Source organism: Eriocheir sinensis, chromosome 27, assembly GCF_024679095.1.
Source record: "Eriocheir sinensis breed Jianghai 21 chromosome 27, ASM2467909v1, whole genome shotgun sequence".
NCBI classification, from domain to species: Eukaryota; Metazoa; Arthropoda; class Malacostraca; order Decapoda; family Varunidae; genus Eriocheir; species Eriocheir sinensis.
This window is the reverse complement of record NC_066535.1, coordinates 15574913-15594617: the sequence shown is the minus strand read 5'-3', so window position 1 is coordinate 15594617 and position 19705 is coordinate 15574913. Positions and strand designations below refer to the sequence as shown.

Sequence of the window (19705 nt, the reverse complement as noted above, 5' to 3'; positions counted from 1 at the left end):
GGCGAGTAAGAGAGAGAGAAAAAATAAGTGGTGGAGTAAGATTGCTGGTGGTGGTGCTGGTGGTGGTGGTGGTGGTGGTGGTGTTAGTATTGGTGTTTTTCTACCTTGTTGTTGTTATGCATTGTGTTGCTTTGCTCTTGTTATTGATGGTTATAATTGCTGTGTGGTCGTTTTTTTTATAGTTGTCATTGGTGTTGGTAGTGGTGGTGGTGGTGGTGGTGAAGCTGAACACCGAGTATGAGTGAGAGGGATGATGATGAGGGGTGAATGGGCGAGTAGGGGGAAGGGGGAAGGGTGAGGGGAATGGGGAAGGGAGAGGGCAAGGGGGAGGGATGGGTGAGGGGTGGGGCATAAAAGGGGGGTGAAGGATGAAGGGGTCACCTTGAGGGACCGCGCATCACCTTGTACAGCAACACACACACACACACACACACACACACACACACACACACACACACACACACACACACACACACACGGGAGGAAAAAAAAAAGTAAAGAAAAAAAAGATCTGAACTGATATTTACCTGCACACAAATTTCACGTTTTCTTTAGGATTGCAAGGAAGGACAGACCTCACCCGTGTCATCAACGTGTCCTCAGTGTGTCCTTATCCGCATCCTGCCAAGTCTGAGGATCACTGCGCCGCATCTCCTTCCGAGTCCTACAATTCCAGTCCTCATCCGGTCTTTGTTGTGTTCAATAATAGCCATTCAGCCTCTCCCTTCCTCCCCATTCCTCAGCACACACACTCACACACACACGCAAATCCATTCTCCCTGTATGCCTATCGACCTCCACCTGCCCCCTCCTGTCCCCTCATCCACCACCACCATCACCAACACCACCACCAACGCTGCCTCTAGCCTTCTGCTCTGTTACTAATTCCACAGATGTTCCTTGTTGGGTTTTATTTTCTGCCTATTCTGTGTTCTTAATTACCTTTCACGACTTCTGTATCGCTTCTCGACTTCCCTGTTCCAAATTCTATAGATGTTCCTTGATGGGTTTTATTTTCTGCCTATTCGGTGTTGTTAATTAGCTTTCATAACTTCTGTATCGCTTCTCGTCTTCCCTGTTCCAAATTCTATAGATGTTCCTTGATGGGTTTTATTTTCTGCCTATTCTGTGTTCTTAATTAGCTTTCATAACTTCTGTATCGTTTCTCGTCTCCCTGTTCCAAATTCTATAGATGTTCCTTGATGGGTTTTATTTTCTGCCTATTCTGTGTTGTTAATTAGCTTTCATAACTTCTGTATCGCTTCTCGTCTCCCTGTTCCAAATTCTATAGATGTTCCTTGATGGGTTTTATTTTCTGCCTATTCTGTGTTGTTAATTACCTTTCGTAACTACTATATCGCTTCTCGCCTTCCCAGTGCCTAATTATGCGCAAAATGGTGTTCTACTGTTTGCGTCTACCTCAGTTTTGCCTTGTTACCTTTCATTAAGATTTCCACAGACTTAATCACAGTCTTACAATTATTACGACCACTTTGTTCCTCACTTTTCTCTATTATATATATTTGCCTTGTCTTCACCGTCCACTACCATTTCCATTACGATTTCTATTAAGATGTTCCTCCCTTTTTTTATATCCATTTGCCTTGTTTTCACCTCTAATTGCGATTTCCATTACGACCAATAAGATATTCCTCATTTTTTACCCCCTTGTCGTATTCACAGCTAACATTACGACTACCATTACCAGTACTAAGATTTTTTTCACTTTTTTCTCTATTTTTGCCGTTCCATCATGCGACTCCCATGACGAGCACTATATTCCTCACTTTTATCTCCCGTCTTCGTGTTCTCACCTCCATTACGAGTTCCATTACGAGCAATAAGATATGCCTCGCTCTTTTGTCTCCCTTTCCCGTGTCCCCGCCTGTCATCCCCGCACGGTGTATGAGTCTCCGCGTCCTTGCCGAAGCTCCCACTGCATAATTAGCCGCGCCGACAACTCCCCTGCCTCTCGCGTACCCTTACAGCCACTCCCACGTTAGTTACGGCCACCTGTGCCCTTAACTCCCCTCTACACTGCTCCAAACAACCCCCAGCGTCCACCTACCCGCCTCTGCCATGTCCCTGGTTAGCCATAAAGACAGGTGGAAGCGAAAATTACAATCTACCCCTCTCTCTCCTGCCGCTCAATCCCTCCCCCTTCTACGCTACTCAGGAACCCCGGCAGCCTTGGCCTTGTGTTCCCCCCTGTGCTCCCCCGTCCCTCCTTACCTGGCCTGGGCAAGTTCAAGGTAAGCCAGGTGAAGGAGGTGACCTGAGGGTGGTGTTGGTGGGAGTCAGCCGTGCACGTGGCCTCCCTGACGATGGGTTTTCCAAGCTGGACTCAGATCCGCACAATAAGTTTTGGTCTCCTTTTGACGTAGTTGTGGGCCGTTTTGTAGCTACCTTTTATCGCCTTTGTAAACCCAACTGGCGCCCCCGAGGCAATCATATACATTAGTTTGGCAGATTTCTCGCTTCCGCTGTTCATATTTCTTTTTATTTTTCATTATTTTTCGTTGGGAGATGTTTATTGCGTGGCTTTTGTATGTGTGTGTGTGTGTGTGTGTGTGTGTGTGTGTGTGTGTGTGTGTGTGTGTGTGTGTGTGTGTGTGTGTGTGTGTGTTAAGGCCAAGCGGGGATGGAGGATATTACATACGATACTTTGGGGAGAGAAATGTCAAAAGATTGTCGACAAACTCTACATTCTAGTCTATATATAAACTGTACGTAATTCTTTTTTGTCCCTGAGTTCAAGCGGAGAGTTTACCGCAACGTTACCAAACAAAATGATGCGCCTCTCATAACCTGAAACACAAATAGCGACGTACATCCCCTCGGCACGTGGCAGCGAGGGGAATCACGGCGAATCATCTCCCCGCTGTTTTGAATGTAGATATTAAAGCAAAATGTTTTATCATCCTTCTGACCCTTATTTTTTTTCTATCCCACGACGCACACAAACACGAAAAAATAACCTCGTCTCTAAAAAGCTGTACAATATCCGCCGCAGTGATCACGGATGAACGCGGCAAAAATAGAAAGCCAGCGATGCACCGGGAAAGAAATTTTTTTAAAGCTTAAAAAAAAATATTTCTCTCATGTTACGAAATAAAATATAAATATCATTCAATGTGGATCAGTGTTCATTGTTTCGGCAAAGTGGTTATTTTCATGAAGTTAATGATCCATGGGGGATTTGCTTAGCAGAACACGACTGTAGCACCGAATCAAACCACTCTGCGGAAATATATTACCACTAGTAGTAGTAGTATCGTTAGAGAATTATTATTTTTGTTGTAATTATTCTTATTATCATTATCAGCATAGCCACCAGGAACACAACAATAATAATAATAATAAGTAAATAATAATAACAATGATAACAATTGAAATCATCATTACTAATCATTTAACGAGTGAGCTTTCCCGCCGCGTCCAGCACAACGTTGTCCGCGCCGCGCCTCCACAACACTCACCAAGCCGACGCTGCTAGGCTCGTCTGCTCAGTGGTCATCGTCGGCTGACTCTTCAACAACGCGCGATAACCTACTCCCCAAACCTATGACTTGCTCCGTCAGGAAGTTTCCAATCGGCCGAATTATTAAGATTTATAAATGTTGTAATATTAAAGTTATTATTCCTTCGACAGATGCTTCATCCCGGTTAACGTCAGTAGCTATGTTGTCAATGGCTATCGGTGAGGTTTGCTCCTGATAACATGTCCCGGGGGAGGAGTGGCGGGCTGATGCATGACACTTCCGCTCACACTTCACCAGCTTCTACGAATTATTTTGTTACGGATGCCGCGAGGGTAAACATGTCAACAGCCGCCGCCGCGCAACGTAACAGAATTATCTTCAAAATATACAATGAAGATTTCTCCTTGCCAGACTGAGGCACGAACAACGATGGGAAGCAAGACTCACTCACTCACTCACAGCCTACTCACAGGATAACTAAATACATACACATTTTTTTACCTTTATCTATCTCTATCTATCTATCTGTCAGTCTGTCTATCTCGTAGGGTGACCGGAATGAAAAAATGTGCGTCGTTCGTTTCCTGGTGGCGCGCCCAAGCCTCCTGTTCGTGGCGGAGCGCTGGCGAGCCTCACCGGACATCCCGCCACGTGATAGCGGATCCGGATGTTCTCAGCCCGGCGCGAACACGGCTCCCCTGACACGACCCAACCGCGGGAATTCCTCTCCAGGCTACTCGAGACGCCGTGCACCCCGCCAACCTGTTTCTGCATAATAGTGATAAAGCTAAAAATAACCCTTCTCTCTCTCTCTCTCTCTCTCTCTCTCTCTCTGTGTGTATCTGCCCCTCCCCCTCTCTCTCCCCTCATCATGAAGGCCACAAAGGGTTCAGCAAAGGGTCAAAATCTTCACACTCATGTCATATTTACGACCAGATGAAAATGTCAAGAACGTGTAGAGGGCATCACAGGGAGGACAACTTGTATGGGAAAAAGGACGGTGAAGGTGAAAAATTAAATACCTCCCCCTCCCCCTCCCGATCCCTCTCCCACTTTCGGTCTAAGCCTGATCGATCGTTAGTCAAGTGGAAAAATGCATAACAACCGGCACTAATTAACTTTCACGTAAAAAGAAAAATCTGAAAATTCCTTCCAATCTAACAAAAAATATACAACAAAAAAAAAAATGGGAAGAGAAGTTAATCCGAAAGTAATCCGAGAAAAAATGTAAACAGAAACAAAGCTGAATCCATAACTATAAAGAAGCGCTATTACTCTATTAAATGTATATAAAAAAACAGTTTGTTCATAAAATATAGACCCTGCTTGGTGGCGCCCGGAGCGAGGGGGACCCAGATGGAAGAGGAAGCGTTAAGAGTCTTCAGCTTTGATGGCGATCTGGAGAGAGATATTACGCGGAGGATTACGGTAAAGGAGGGAAGGGAAGGGAAAGGAAAGGAAAGGGAAGGGAGAGGAAGGGAAGGGAAAGGAAGGGAAGGGAGGGGAAGGGAAGGGAAGGGAAGGGAAGGGAAAGGAAGGGAAGGGAAAGGAAAGGAAGGGAAGGGAAGGGAAGGGAAGGGAAGGGAAGGGAAGTGAAGAGAGAGAAGGGGGAAAAGAGAGGAGGAGAAGGAGGAGGAGAAGGAGCTATAAAGGATGAGATGACTTACCTAAGGATCATATATAACTTGGCAGGTAAGAACACTCCCCCCCCCCACCCCCCCACCACCACCCACATACACACACTCATACACTTCACCTCCTCTCGCTAGTCAAGGTCAGCTCGCAGCACAAGCTCTCTCAAGGCCACTCATGACTCCTCCTGTTCTTGTCCTGTCCCGCCGTCATGTTCTCCCGGTTTCGACATGGACCCGGACTAACACCCGCCCTCACCCCTGTCCTCACCCCTGGCACTACGCTCTTCCCCTGTCAACCCTGTCCCTCCCTATCTTCGTCCATGCCCTTGTTCCTCATCCTCTCATCCTCGCGTAGCCTCCACCTCTCGTCCTTGTTCTCGTCCACTGCTACTGTGTTCTATTTTCGGGTCTCATCTTCCGCCTCAGAAGTAGAGCACGCTGAGCCTCTCCCAATGAAAGCTTCCTCCCCCACAAGCTCCTCTCTTAAGCGCTGGAGGGAAAACTCTCTTGTGTTGCGGTCTAAAGCGTCCCCACCGCCACCCCCCCTCGTCTAAGGGATAATGACGTTTTGGTGGACGCGATACAATAGGAGGAGGAGGAGGAGGAGGAGGAAGAAGACGACAACAATACCGACAGGAAGGAAAAGTAGATATGAAAGGAAGGATAAAATATAAAAAGAAACGAACTAAGAACTAGAGGCTTTTCTTCCTATAATCTCCCCTCTTCCTCTTCCTCTGTCCCTTCCCCCCCACCCCGCGAGAACAAGAACACAGTGGGGTTACACTAGACGGCCCCGCGGAGTGATCAGTTCCGGGGCGGGGTGGCGGGTGGGGTGAGGTGGGATGGGGGATAGGGGGGCACGCTGTAGATAGGCACGCCCCCAACACGCAATGGTGACACGAACACGTACTTTTATATGCCCCCTCCCCACCCCCCACCTCCCTGCCTCGGTCGACCCCCCTCCTCCACCCCTCCTCCCTGCCTCTGCCGATCCACCCCTGCCCTCCCCTATAATTCCCATCCATTCTACAGTTTTTTTTTTTCTTTCCTTCATCTACTTTCCATCTCTCCCTCTTCCCCCCTTTTTCACCCTCCACCCCCCTCGATATATCACCCTCCCCTCTCTCCCTTCCCTATCCTTCATCTTTTTCCCTCCTCCCTCTATATAATATTATCCTCCCTAACTCTACCCTTCTCCCCTTCCACCCCTCCACACATCAGCCCTGTTTCTGGTACTCCTCTTCCTTTCTCCCCTTCCCCTCCTTCCCCTGTCTCTGGCCGCTCCTCCCCTCCCCCATCCTTACCCCTCCATGACGCCCTATTCTTTATATTTTATTCCCCTCCTTTTTATTTTTATTAATCTTTTTTTTATGCTCTAGTATGTGTGGTTCTGTTCTTCCTATTTCCCTTTTATCTCCTGTTTCCCTTTCATCTTTTTTTTTTTGTTCCTCTCTTTGCTCTCTGTTTTAATCCCCTAGTTATTTTTCTTTCCTTCCTTTCTTGTCATTCATTTTATTTTATGTTGTCTATGGTATTATGTATAGTGCAATCAACACCTTTTCTTTTTGTTATTTTTTTCATTATTTTTTTCTTTCCTTTCCCATCCTGTTTTCTTTTTTCTTTTTATATTCTCCTCCTTTTTCATCCTCCGGCTTTCTCTTTCCTTCATTTCCAGACCTTTATTAATCTCTCTTCCTCCACTTTACGCTGTTCCTTCTTTTAGTTTTCCCTTTTTATACATATTTCCTTTACATTCCTCTATGCTTCCTTCTTTACACTCTCCATTTCCGCTCATCACGCCCTCTTAGTCTATATATTTCTTTATCTGCCTCTATTTCTCTCCTATTTCCCTTTCTCTTTCATTCTATTGTGTGTTGTTCTGTATTTTCACTTCTTCATTTTACCTATTTTACCGTCCCTCCTTCCTTCCATGTTCCTCTCTTCACATTCTTCTCTAACTTTATCACACCCGTTTATTCTGTGTCATTCCTTCCTTCCCTTTGCCTCACTTTTCTTTATACTATTATGAATTGTTATATAAGTTTCCCCCTTCCTACTTCTTTTAACTCTCTCTCTTTCTCTCTTCCCTTCTTTCTTTCCTCTGTTTACTCTCTCATTTCAGTTCATCACGCTTTCTAAACTCTTTGTCTTTCCCTTCTTCTCTGTTTCTCTTTTCTTTATTTCGTTTTGTTCGATCTTTCACCTCCTCCTCCTCCTCCTCCTCCATTTATCCCTCTTTTCCCTTCCCTTCTTTCTATTGTCTCCTCTATTTGCGCTCTGATTCCACTTGATTACACTCCTTTCTTTCCCTCCTTTCTGCTTCCTGCTTTTGTATAGTTAAATCTCCTATCTCCTTCTTTTATCTCTTTTTCCTCCCTTCCTTCTTTCCATGTCTTCTTTCTTTACATTTCTTCTTATATTTGATCACACCATCTTTTATTTCTTTTTCTTTTCTTCTCAACCTGTTTCCCTTTCCTTCATTTCCTTTTGCTATTTTGTATTGCTCTACGGTTCGCCTTCTCCCTATTCCTCTTACTCATTCTTTCTTTTTCTTTCCATGTCTCGTTCTTTATATTCTCTCTTCACTTAATCTCATATTATAATTCTATATCTTACCTTATATCCCACTTTCTTTATTTCCTTACTTTTTCTATCTTATTTACGGAGCCTTACTTCTAATCTTCAAGGCTTTTAATACTTTCTTTTCCATCCCATTTTCACTATATATTCTTTCTCCACTTTCTTTACTCTCTCTTACTATTCCACTCTGTTTCTTTCCTCGCTTATTCTTCCTTCCTTACGCTCCCTAACTTCAAATCCTTCAGACTTTTACGATCCTTCCTTCCCATTTTCACTCTAGACACACTTTTCACATTTTCCTTATATTCTTTCCCTCCCTCTTCTCTTTGTTCTTTCACTATTCCACTCTCTTTCTCTTACTTATGCTCCCTAACTTAACATCTTTCAGACTTTTACTCTCCTTCCTTCCCATCTTCACTCGAGACACGCTTTTAACACATTCCTAATATGCTTTCCCTCCCTCTGTCAACACCTTCCTTTCCTTACTACTTCTTGCTAACATACGCTCCCTAACTTCAAATCTCCCAGACTTTTACGATTCTTCCTTCCCATCTTCACTTTAGACACACTTTTAACACTTTTCTTATATTCTCCCTCCCTCTTTTCTTTGTTCTTTCGCTATTCCACTATGTTTCTTTCTTTACTACTTCTTGCTAACTTACGCTCCCTAACTTCAAATCTCCCAGACTTTTACGATCCTTCCTTCCCATTTTCACACTAGACACACATTTCACACTTTCCTTATCCTCTCCCTCCCTCTCTCAGCACCATCCTTTCTTCACTCCCTCCTCGGAACACAAAAGATCACTGGAAGTCACGCACGAACTTCACTCTCCTAGGAACCAGCCACCTCTTGACCCGTGAACATATCCTCGTGACATCCAAAAAGGTGACATGAAAAGGTAAAAAAACGGAGGAGAAAACACGCTTATAAAAGGACTGAGAGACACACTTCTATATCGTGTTCTACTCACTCCTCGTCTCGCTTGCTTGCTTGTGTTGTGTACCTCCCCTCCTTCACTCCTTCTTCCTTGCTGCAACACCGCTCCTCCTGTTCTTCCTTTCTTTCCTCCTTTCCTTCCTTCCTTCCTCCGTCGCCCCTGATGAAGCCTCACCTGGAAAAAGAAACAACGAGGTAAATAAAATGCGTGAAGGCGCCCAAAAATTTCCGTCTTTGCTTCGCTTCCCTGAGGAGTGAGTGTGAGGCAGTGGCGGGCGACGACGTACCACCACCTCCACCTCCACCACCTCCACCTCCACCTCCCTCGCTACCACCTCCACCACCACCCGCCGTGTCACAGTAATGGAAGAAAATAAGAAAATAAGTTTAATAAAGAGAAGTCCGCCGTTTTCTTTAACACGAGAGCTTGTGAGGAGGAAGGAAGAGGGAGAGAGAGAGAGAGAAGGAGCGACGGCGCGAGGTGAAAAGAAAATGAAGCGAAAAATAATAAAGAAAAATTGTATACGACAGAAACCTTTCAAAAAAATACACGAAATAAACTTTAGTGCGAAAAAAAGAAATAAAGTGTAAAAAGGAGAATGAGAGAGAGAGAGAGAGAGAGAGAGAGAGAGAGAGAGAGAGAGAGAGAGAGAGAGAGAGAGAGAGAGAGAGAGAGAGAGAGAGAGAGAGAGAGAGTATGAGGAAAGTAATGCACAGTCCCTTTATGCAATCGGGAAGGTGAACAAAAGGGGACCCGACTGATGTGGCAACGACCGCTGGCTGCCGAAAGTGAATGAATATACGAGTGAGTAAGACACTAAACGAATGACTGAAATAACTGACTGGCTGACTGATTTTTCGACTCGCTAACTTTCTGACTAACCGAGTATCTCACTGAATGAACGGCTGGGTGGGTGAGTGAGCGAGTGAGTGAGTGAGAGAACGAGATTGCTGAAAGTTGCAAGAGAATGAATTATGTAAGTGAGTCAGGCGTGGATAAAGATGTGGTTTGCGGGTAAATGATAAATATAGGATGATATATGAGTCATCTAATGGCCATCAACATTGAAAAGTATGCAAGAAAGAGAGCGAGTGAAGGGAGTGAGTGAGACAGGAAGAGAGAAGGGAGGTGAGATGAATGAGCGATGAAGCGAGTCGCACGTACCAGGGAGGTCCGGGAAGAAAGAAAAAGGAGAAAAAGAACAAAACATAAAAAAACAATAAAAAGAAATATGAGGGAAAAGAACAAGAAACACGAGAGAAAAAACATGAATAGCAAGAGGCAGATTTTTTTTTTTTTTTTTTTACAACAAAGGAGACAGCTCAAGGGCACAAAAAAAGGAAACAATAATGAAAAAAAGCCCGCTACTCGCTGCTCCTAAAAAAAAAAAAGAATCAAAAGAGGTGGCCTGACAGAGAGGTCAATTTCGGGAGTCAGGAAGGAGTATGCCGTAAGAGACATAGACGTCGAACCAGTAATAGGCAAGGCAAGGAAAGAGAGAGAGTCAAGGTGCAAGGTGTGTGTGTGTGTGTGTGTGTGTGTGTGTGTGTGTGTGTGTGTGTAGGGGTGCCAGCAGGTGATGTAGAGTTCCAGGTGTGTACGGGCGGGGCGAAGGGGAGTGGGGGTGGGGTGGTGGGGGGGAGGGTGATGCGTGACCGTGATAAGTGGCCGCCCGGGAAACGAGGCTTTGACACGAACTGGCCAACAGGAGCACGACGGGAAGGTAGCAACATACCTACCATGACTGTGCGAGGTTAGTTGTGTTTGTTGTTGTTAGTAGTAGTAGTAGTAGTAGTAGTAGTAGTAGTAGATGCAGAGAAAGAAGAAAAAGAAGCGGAAAAAGAAGAGGAAGAAAAAAAAAGGAGTGGAATAGTCAGGAAATCAGAGGCGAATCAACGCTCAACACCACTACCACCACCACCATCATCACCACCAATATCATCACCACGACTCCCACTTCCAATCCTTAACCACTTACAACACACCAAACCCACAAGTCCTACATCTTACCCCTCACGACCCTCACACTTACCCCACTAAAACAAATCAAGTCACACATTCCCAATACAAAATTGATACACCTACACGTCTACTACATGAACGGCGGCGCTCCAATTAGGGACACGACGCACTTTTATTATTACATGGAGTGAATGCAAATCAGTGTATCACAGATTAATGTAGATACGTACCTTTTCCATTCCCCTTCACACTGCATATATTGAAGGGAGAACTCGATACTACCACCACCACTACCACCTCCACCACCTCCACCACCGCCTCCCCGCGCAGTTGGACAGGTATCATTTTCTTCCCCACGTCAATTAATTTTGCATACATGAAACCTTAAACATCACACATCGGAAATTCACGCATGCAGATATTCTCTCCCTCTCTCCCTCTCCCTCTCCCTCTCTCTCTCTCTCTGCTGACGTCATTTTCATCCCTGTGACGTCATTCGCCTACCACCACCACCATCAGCACCACCACCCCCACCTTCACCACCACCGCCACCACCACCACCTCCACCATCACCGCCGCCTTCATTAGAGCCGCCCCCGCCCAAGGCTCAGCTGCCAGGCCTATCGCTGTTCACGACTCATCGGCCGTTTTCATAACTGGGCCCTGAAGTCACAACGCGGAAGATTCGTTCTCGTCATTTGCCGCTACGACGACGACTACGACTTTTACTACTGCTCTCCCTGTTGTTATTACCTTCATGTTACTACTTCTACTACGACCACGATAACTACTACTACTACTACTACTACTACTACTACTACTGCTAATAATAATAATAATAATAATAATAATAATAATAATAATAATAATAATAATAATAATAATGATAATAATAGTAATGTTCACTACTCAGCATTGGAATTGAAACAGCGTGTTGGCGTCGCTGCCCGCCTCGCCGCCCTCGGGTGGTGGCAGTAAACACGCTGTCATATCATCAACTAACAATAATAATAATAATAATCATAATAATAATAATAATAATAATAATAATAATAATAATAATAATAATAATAATAATAATAATAATAATAATAATAATAATAATAATAATAATAATAATAATAATAATAATAATAAGGAAGAGGATAAGGAAAATAATAATAAGAACTACTTTAAAGAAAAATAAAGACAAGAATAAGCGTAATGACAGGACGCCCGAGATAGCAGCACGAGTAAAAAGAAGCAAAGAAAACACAAATTAGTCCAAAGAAAATAAGATAAAAAGAAAAAGCCTTCCTGACCTGAATATAACGAAACTCCATTTCCGTGATTCTCTTAGGCGGAGGAGAAGGAGGAGGAGGAGGAGGAGGAGGAGGAGGAGGAGGAGGAGGAAAATGTTATATTATAATAATAATGAGAGTGTGGAGGGGAGGAAGAGGAGAAAGAGAGAAAAAAAAAAGAGAATAACCATGATAGTGATGAGGATGAATATGAAGATGAAGAGGAGGAGGGAAAAAAGAAAGATAATACAAATGATAATGAAATGAGAGGAAATAATGAAAATAACAATGAGGAGGAGGAGGAGGAGGAGGAGGAGGAGGAGGAGGAGGAAAAGAGGGCGGGGAGGAAGGAGAATCAGATTATAATAAGAAGGAAGAAGAGAAATAAAAGAGATTACAACAAAGGGTAAGACGAGGCGAAGGAGAGGGTGGGCACAGGAGGAGGAGGAGGAGGAGGAGGAGGAGGAGGAGGAGGAAAATGACAACAAAGGTAAACATCATAAAAATACACACGAATATCAAGCCAACAACAACAACAACAACAACGACAACCAGCCAACCTCACAACCTCGGGAGGGGGAAAAGAAGACAAGGGGAAGGAGGGGAAGGGGTCGGGGGGGGCAGAAACAACGAGGGGAGAGAGAGAGAGAGAGAAGGAGAGAAGACGAAGGAAAAAGAGGTTCGGGCGGGAACATGGAAGCGTGTGCGTGTGCTGGGGGGGGGGAGAGAGAGAAGGAGGCGGAAGGGGGTAATTAGGACGACCCGAGGGGCTTCAGTACACACAATGAAGCAGCCAGCGCCCGCACGACTCAGGACTCGCCTTTGCCGGGAAAAAGTTGAGGTCGTGTGTTGCCGTGAGGATGGAGATGTTAAGGTGGTGGTGGTGGTGGTGGTGGTGGTGGTGGTGGTGTTGAGGAAGGAGAGAGAAGAAGAGGAAGAGGTGGACAAAGAGGATGCTGGGAGTGGAGATGAAGTAGATGTGTATGTATATGATGAGTGATGAAAATGAAGAAAGAAGGGAAGGAAATGGATTAAAATTGAATGCTGAGGATGAATAAAAAGGTGTAGATCTGCGTTTGAGGAATAGTTAAAAAGAAGGAGGAAGGAAAGGAGGTGGGCAAAAGAGGATGCTGGGAAAGAAAACATGGTTGGAGATATGTATACGAGAACTGGTCAAAATATAGTGAGAGGGAAAGGAAATGGGCAATAAAGGATGCTGGAAGTTGAGATGCAATGGAGATGTATTAGAGATTAAGATGAAGAAGGAAGTGATGAAGGTGGGTAAAAAGGATGCTGGAAGTTGAGATGTAATGGAGATGATACGAGGAATGGTTAAGATGAAGAAGGAGGGGAAGAAGATGGGCAAAAAAGGATGCTGGAAGTTGAGATGCAATGGATATGTCTACGAGGAATGGTTAAGATGAATGAGTGAGGGATGAAGGTGGGTAAAAGGATGCTGGGAGGGGAAGAAGATGGGCAAAAAAGGATGCTGGAAGTTGAGATGTAATGGAAATGATACGAGGAATGGTAAAGATGAAGAAGGAAGGGGAGAACGTGGGTAAGAAGGATGCTGGAAATGAAAAGAAGGGATGTAGATGTGTATAAGATGAATTATCAAAATGAAGAAGAAAGGAAAGGAGGTGGACAATACGGCTGCTGGAAATAATGAGAAAGGTGTATATGTGTGTACGAAGAGTGGTTAAAATGAAAGGGGAAGGGAAGGATGCATAGAGAAGGGGAGTGATAAATTACGTGAATGTTAAAATGTAAACTATGAATAAATAACGCAAGGGGAAGAAGAAGGAGGAGGAGGAGCAGGGCGTAATGAACTAAGCGAGATGTTGAAATATAAACCGACAATCATAATGAAAGGGGAAGAAGGGAGAAGGGATGCTGAGAATACGGATGTTAAAAAGTAAACCAGGAATTAAATAACGGAGGAGATGAAGGGGAGGATGGGAAGCGAAGGGATGCTGTGAGTAAAGAGAGATGTCGAAATCAAAACCTAGAATTAAAAACGGGGAGAGGAAGGGCAGGAGGAAATGAAAATGGATGCTGAGAGTAAAAGGGAATGTGAAAATGAAACCAGGAATCATTTAGAAGGGAAGGAGGGAAGGAAGGAGGAGAGGGATGCAAGGAATGGATATGAGTGAAGATAGATGGAAGGAATGATTAGTCTCGTCTCTTCCTCAGCTGGAAAACGGAGGAATGGGAGGAAGGGGAGCAAATGAAAGGCTGGTGTGGTGATGGTGGAGTGGAGGGAAGGGAAAGGGGAAGGGAGAGGTGGAGAGGAAGGGATTGATTGGTGTTTAAAGTGATTTTGTCTTAATCTCGTTGAAAATGGATTAGTGGGAAGAGGAGAAATTGGAATGGAAGAGAATGGTTTAAAGTGAGAAAGACTTGAAGGACTTTAAATATGAGGCTGTGTATTATTATTATTATTATTATTATTATTATTATTATTATTATTATTATTATTATTATTATTATTATTATTATTATTATTATTATTACAAAGCCATTTACCTAATATTACTCATTCTATCAAAGGAATTACTGTCCTTTATTTACCGCCAATTTATGCTTTTGGTCAAACATGATAAAGAAAACGAAATAGCATTATCATAATTGCTTTGTCGTCATTACTAAACTTGGTAATACTGTTAGCATGATTATTCCTACTATTATTATTACCACTGTTATTGTTGTCATTATTATTATTATTATTATTATTATTATTATTATTATTATTATCATTATTATTAGTCATTATTATAAACTAGTGGCTGTAGCAGTAATGGTAGTAGTAGTAGTAGTAGTAGTAGTAGTAGTAGGTGTGGTGATAGTGGTAGTGGTGGTAGTAGGAGCAGCAGCAACACCAACATTATTATAGTGGTAATTGTGGTACTGGTGGTGGTGGTGTTGATGGTGTTGATGGTGTTGATGGCAGCAGTAGAGGCCTTTGCATTAGTATTAGCTGTGCAAGGAATAGCGGTGGGTGATTGTGGTGTTCGTGGTGGTGGTGGTGATGGTTATGGTGGAGATGATGGTGGTGGTGATGGTTATGGTGGAGATGATGGTGGTGGTGGTGGCGGGGCTGGACGGTAAAATCATTGGCAATCAAAACTTCGGAAAAAAAATACAGTAACAGAAAGATCCAGCCTGCAACAAAATAACAAAAAAACAGAAAATGAAACCGTTCCTGAGCACCGGGGGGAACGTGTGACCTTTCCCGAGGCAATCATACTCCGGCGACCCATCCGAACCGAACCGAGCTCAACCGAACTGAACCGCAGCGAACCGAACCGAACTGAACCGAGCTGAACTTAACCGAACTGAGCCGAACTGAACCAAACTGAACCGAATTGAACCGAGCTGAACCGAGCTGAACCGAACTGAATCGCACTGAACCGAAATGAACCGAACTGAACCCAACTGAACCGAGCTGGAATGAACCGAGCTGAACCGCACTGAACCGAACTGAGCCGAACTGAACCGAGCTGAACCGAACCGAACCGAGCTGAACCGAAGCGAACCGAACTTAACCGATCTGAACCGCACTGAACTGAAATGAACCGAACCGAAATGAACTGAACCGAACCGAATCACAAAAAAAACTGAACTGCATATAAAAGAAAAACAGAACAGAACATAATAGAGGACAAAACAAGAGACCCCCCCCAAAAAAAAAAAAAAAACGAGAACAGACGCTGAATAGTTTAACTGAACCTAACCGAAATGAACACCCCAGAAAAAGAAAAAAAACAGGTAAGAGAACAAATGAAAATAGAACAACAGAACAAACTCACAGCATAACATAGAAGAAAAAAATAACACATGCACGAGAAGTGAAGACCAGAGAGGCGTGGAAAAGAGGAATGGAGAAGAGGAGGGGAGAGGAGGGTAAAGAAGAGATAAGAGAATGAAGAGAAGAAGAAAACATAAGAAGAGGAGAAATAGAAGAAGAGAGGAAAGGTATAAAAGGAGAGGAGTGGAAAAGAAGGAAGAGAAGAGGAAAAAGGACAAGAAAAGAGATGAAAGAAAAAAATAAGAGAAAAGAGAAACCAGAAAAAATGAGAATAAAAGAAAGATATAAGAGAAGGAGGATAAGTGAATAATATGGAAGTGGAAAAGAGAGGAAAGAAGAAGAGGAGAAGGAAGGAGAAGATAGAAAAAAAAGAGAAAATGGGAGAAGAGAACAAAATAGAGCATTGCAATCATAAGGAATTAACTCACTCACTCATTCACTCACTCACTCGCCCCCCCCTCCTCCTCCTCCGACCCCTTCCCCCCCCCTACACTCACTCACTCACTTACTCACTCGCCCTCCTCCCTCCCCCCCACACACTCCCTCACACTCGCCACTAACTCTCCCTAACTAAATCATCACAATTTTGCACAAACTCTCCTCCAAAACTTAACCGACACGCCAATAATAAGCTTCATCAGAATCACTTTCAGAAGCACAAAAAAAACATAATAAAAAAATGGGGATAAAATTAATGACAAAGGAGAGAGAGAGAGAGAGAGAGAGAGAGAGAGAGAGAGAGAGAGAGAGAGAGAGAGAGAGAGAGAGAGAGAGAGAGAGAGAGAGAGAGAGAGAGAGAGAGAGAGAGAGAGAGAGAGAGAGAGAGAGAGAGAGAGAGAGAGAGAGAGAGAGAGAGAGAGAAAATGGCCGCGTCGTTCACTCATTTATCGTGAATTTCCATGTGACTTCTCTATTCCAGTCATCCGGTTGTATTTTTCATCCTCTCTCTTTTTTTCTTTCCTTCCTTTCTTGTTCTCTCATTCGCATCCTCTTTCACTCTTTCTGTTCTCTATTTTTCATATTTTTTTCTTCTTTCTCTTTTTCTTTGTTTCATATTTTTTTCTAACTTTATTTTCTCTCGTTCGTTGTTTCTTTTTTTTTTTCAATCCTTTTTTTTTCTCTTTCTAACTATCTATCTCTTTATATTACACCTCTATTTAATTTTCGTTTCTTCTTCCTCCTTTTTCTTTCTTTCTCTCTATGTCTCTTGTTTTCTGTTTTATTTCGCTAGTTATTTCTTCTTGTTTTCACTCTATCGTATTATACTTCACCTCTATTTTCCTTCCGTTCCTTCCTCTTCTTTTCCTTTCTTTCTTTCTATCTCTTTCTTTCCTTCGATATTAATTCTTATCCGCTAGTTCTTTTTTTCTTAATTACACTCTCATCTATCAAACTCCCTTTACATATCACCTCTAAGCTCTTCCGTTTCCTCTTCCTGTATTTTTCTCCACATTTTTTCCCTCGCTTGCATTATTTCCGAGCTCGTACATTTACAGAGACAGATTTTTCCGGCCAAGGACTTCCGCGTGACTCGTAAAAGCTGCGGAGTGACGTGAGGCGGTGTGACGGATGCATGGCGCGGGGGACGAATGGAGATGGATAGGATAGGATGGATGGATGGATAGGACAGCTTTGCATATAGAGGTAACGCAGGATAGGTAGAAGTGGATAGGTAGTGAGATGAGGTGAATAAAGAGTGAAATGAGTGTGTGTGTGAGTGTGGGGGGGGGGCAGGGGGGGGGGGGTAACGGGGATTGCGCATGGATAGAATGGGTGTTTGTGTGTGTGTGTGTGTGTGTGTGTGTGTGTGTGTGTGTGTGTGTGTGTGTGTGTGTGTGTGTGTGTGTGTGCGTGTATATGTGTGTGTGGTGTTGATAGCATGTGCTGCTCTGAGTAAGGTATGGACAAATAGGTGGGTGGGATGTGCGTGTGATGTTGATGTTGATGTTGATGGTGTGTGTGTGTGTGTGTGTGTGTGTGTGTGTGTGTGTGTTTAACTGGTGTGTTACTTTCCGCTCGGGTGGTGATGTAGTTTCATGGCACTGGAGAAGATGATGATAATGATGATAATAATGATGATGATGATGATGGCAATAACAGAGGAACAGTTTATCAGTTTGACAGGCATTTTTTTTCCCTTCCAAGACGAAAATAACACCAACGACAAGGAAGAGGAGGGGGAGGAGGAGGATCATAAACATCATCTACATGCAAAAAACAACAAAGGAAAAATAATAGTCCATCACATCATTCTCATAAACACAAGGCAACAAATATAAAGTGTAGACCATAAAAAAAACAAATAGCACTTTCATACTGAGAGAGAAAAAGATAGATACAGATAGATAGATAGATAGATATAGAGACAGACAAAGACACAGACAGGGAGACACAGAGTAAACGATCAAAGAACCTCCCCGATCAAAGCCTGGTAAGGGCCATAATAACAACTCTCCCAGGGTTCCAGGAGACGGCTAACTCCCTTGCCCTGAAAAAGCCGTGAGCGGAGATCGAGCGAACAGAGCCACCCTGACCCGACACAGATAGACAGACAGATAGATATATAGATAGATGAATAGCGAGGGAAAGAAAGATGGAAAAAAGAGACAAGCAGCAGTACCATTAATATTTCCCAAGGCTCTCTGCGCCCACTCTGACAGAAAAAAAAGATGGATGAACAGGTAAAGTTAGGGGCGTGGTGATTACTTTATGAGGAGGAGGAGGAGGAGGAGGAAGACGTCGTGGTGGAGGTGAGGTGAGGAGGGGGGGGGAGGGGCATGAGGGTACACAAACATAACCCAACAAACCACTACCTCCAACCCGGCTCGGCTCTGAAGGTCAAGGGGGAAGTGGAATGAATGATGAGTGAGTGTGTGGGTCAATGATTCAGCCCCAGTCACCACCCAAGCTCTGGCCACGAACGGGGTCATAACAACATTCCCTTCAACCCTCCTCTCCTCCTTCGTCCCCTTCATCAACTCTTCAAGAAAATAAGTAATGCAAGGCGAGAAGAAACCCTAATGGTCAAAATGAATACTTAAAACGCTTCAGATATATAAAACACTACGTCTGATGTTATTTTATAAGTGTCCCCGCTCCAAGTGACATGCGGACATCAAAATATAAACCAACTATCTAACCTCGTGCTAAGATGAATATTTAAATCACCTCAGATATATAAAACACTACGTCTAATGTTTTTGTATTAGTTTAGTTTCCCCGCTCCAAGTAACATCAAAATATAAACCAACTATCTAACCTCGTGCTAAGATGAATATTTAAATCACCTGAGATATATAAAACACTGCGTCTAATGTTTTTGTATCATTTTAGTTTCCCCGCTCCAAGTAACATCAAAATATAAACCAACTAGCTAACCTCGTGCTAAGATGAATATTTAAATCACCTGAGATATATAAAACACTGCGTCTAATGTTTTTGTATCATTTTAGTTTCCCCGCTCCAAGTAACATCAAAATATAAACCAACTATCTAACCTCGTGCTAAGATGAATATTTAAATCACCTGAGATATATAAAACACTACGTCTAATGTTTTTGTATTAGTTTAGTTTCCCCGCTCCAAGTAACATCAAAATATAAACCAACTATCTAACCTCGTGCTAAGATGAATATTTAAATCGTCTAATGTTATCATATCAGTGTCCCCGGTTCGGTAAGCAACACAGGGATAGCAAAATATATATAAAAACACTATCTTTGTAATGTCCCCTTTTTCTTGCTGCCTTTTCCTACATAAACTTTCTCTCGCATTAACTCCTCCGCACTCCAGCTCATGATCGTAAGGAAGTTAATGGTGTAGCTTTCCTTCTATCTGCCGCTTTGTAATGTTCCCTTCCTCTTGCTGCCTCCTACGTAAAGTATAAACACGAGTAAATATATAACTTTCTCTCGTATCATCTCCACGTCCGCACTCCAGCTCATAATTGTAAAGTAAGAAACAACTGTGCAGCCTTTCTTCCTTCCTTCCACCTCCCACGTCACTAATAAAGCCAAAC

General features: G+C 43.4%; 1 protein-coding gene across 1 annotated transcript in view; it reads right to left on the bottom strand.

The window, feature by feature from the left end:
* Positions 1–8691, bottom strand: part of LOC127004201 (Ig-like and fibronectin type-III domain-containing protein 1) — a 289306-nt gene extending 280615 nt beyond the window's left edge. The window contains exon 1 of the mRNA XM_050871723.1: positions 8671–8691. The gene's annotated coding sequence lies outside the window, so the exon portion shown is untranslated. The remainder of the gene's footprint in view (positions 1–8670) is intronic.
* Positions 8692–19705: the final 11014 nt, after the last annotated feature.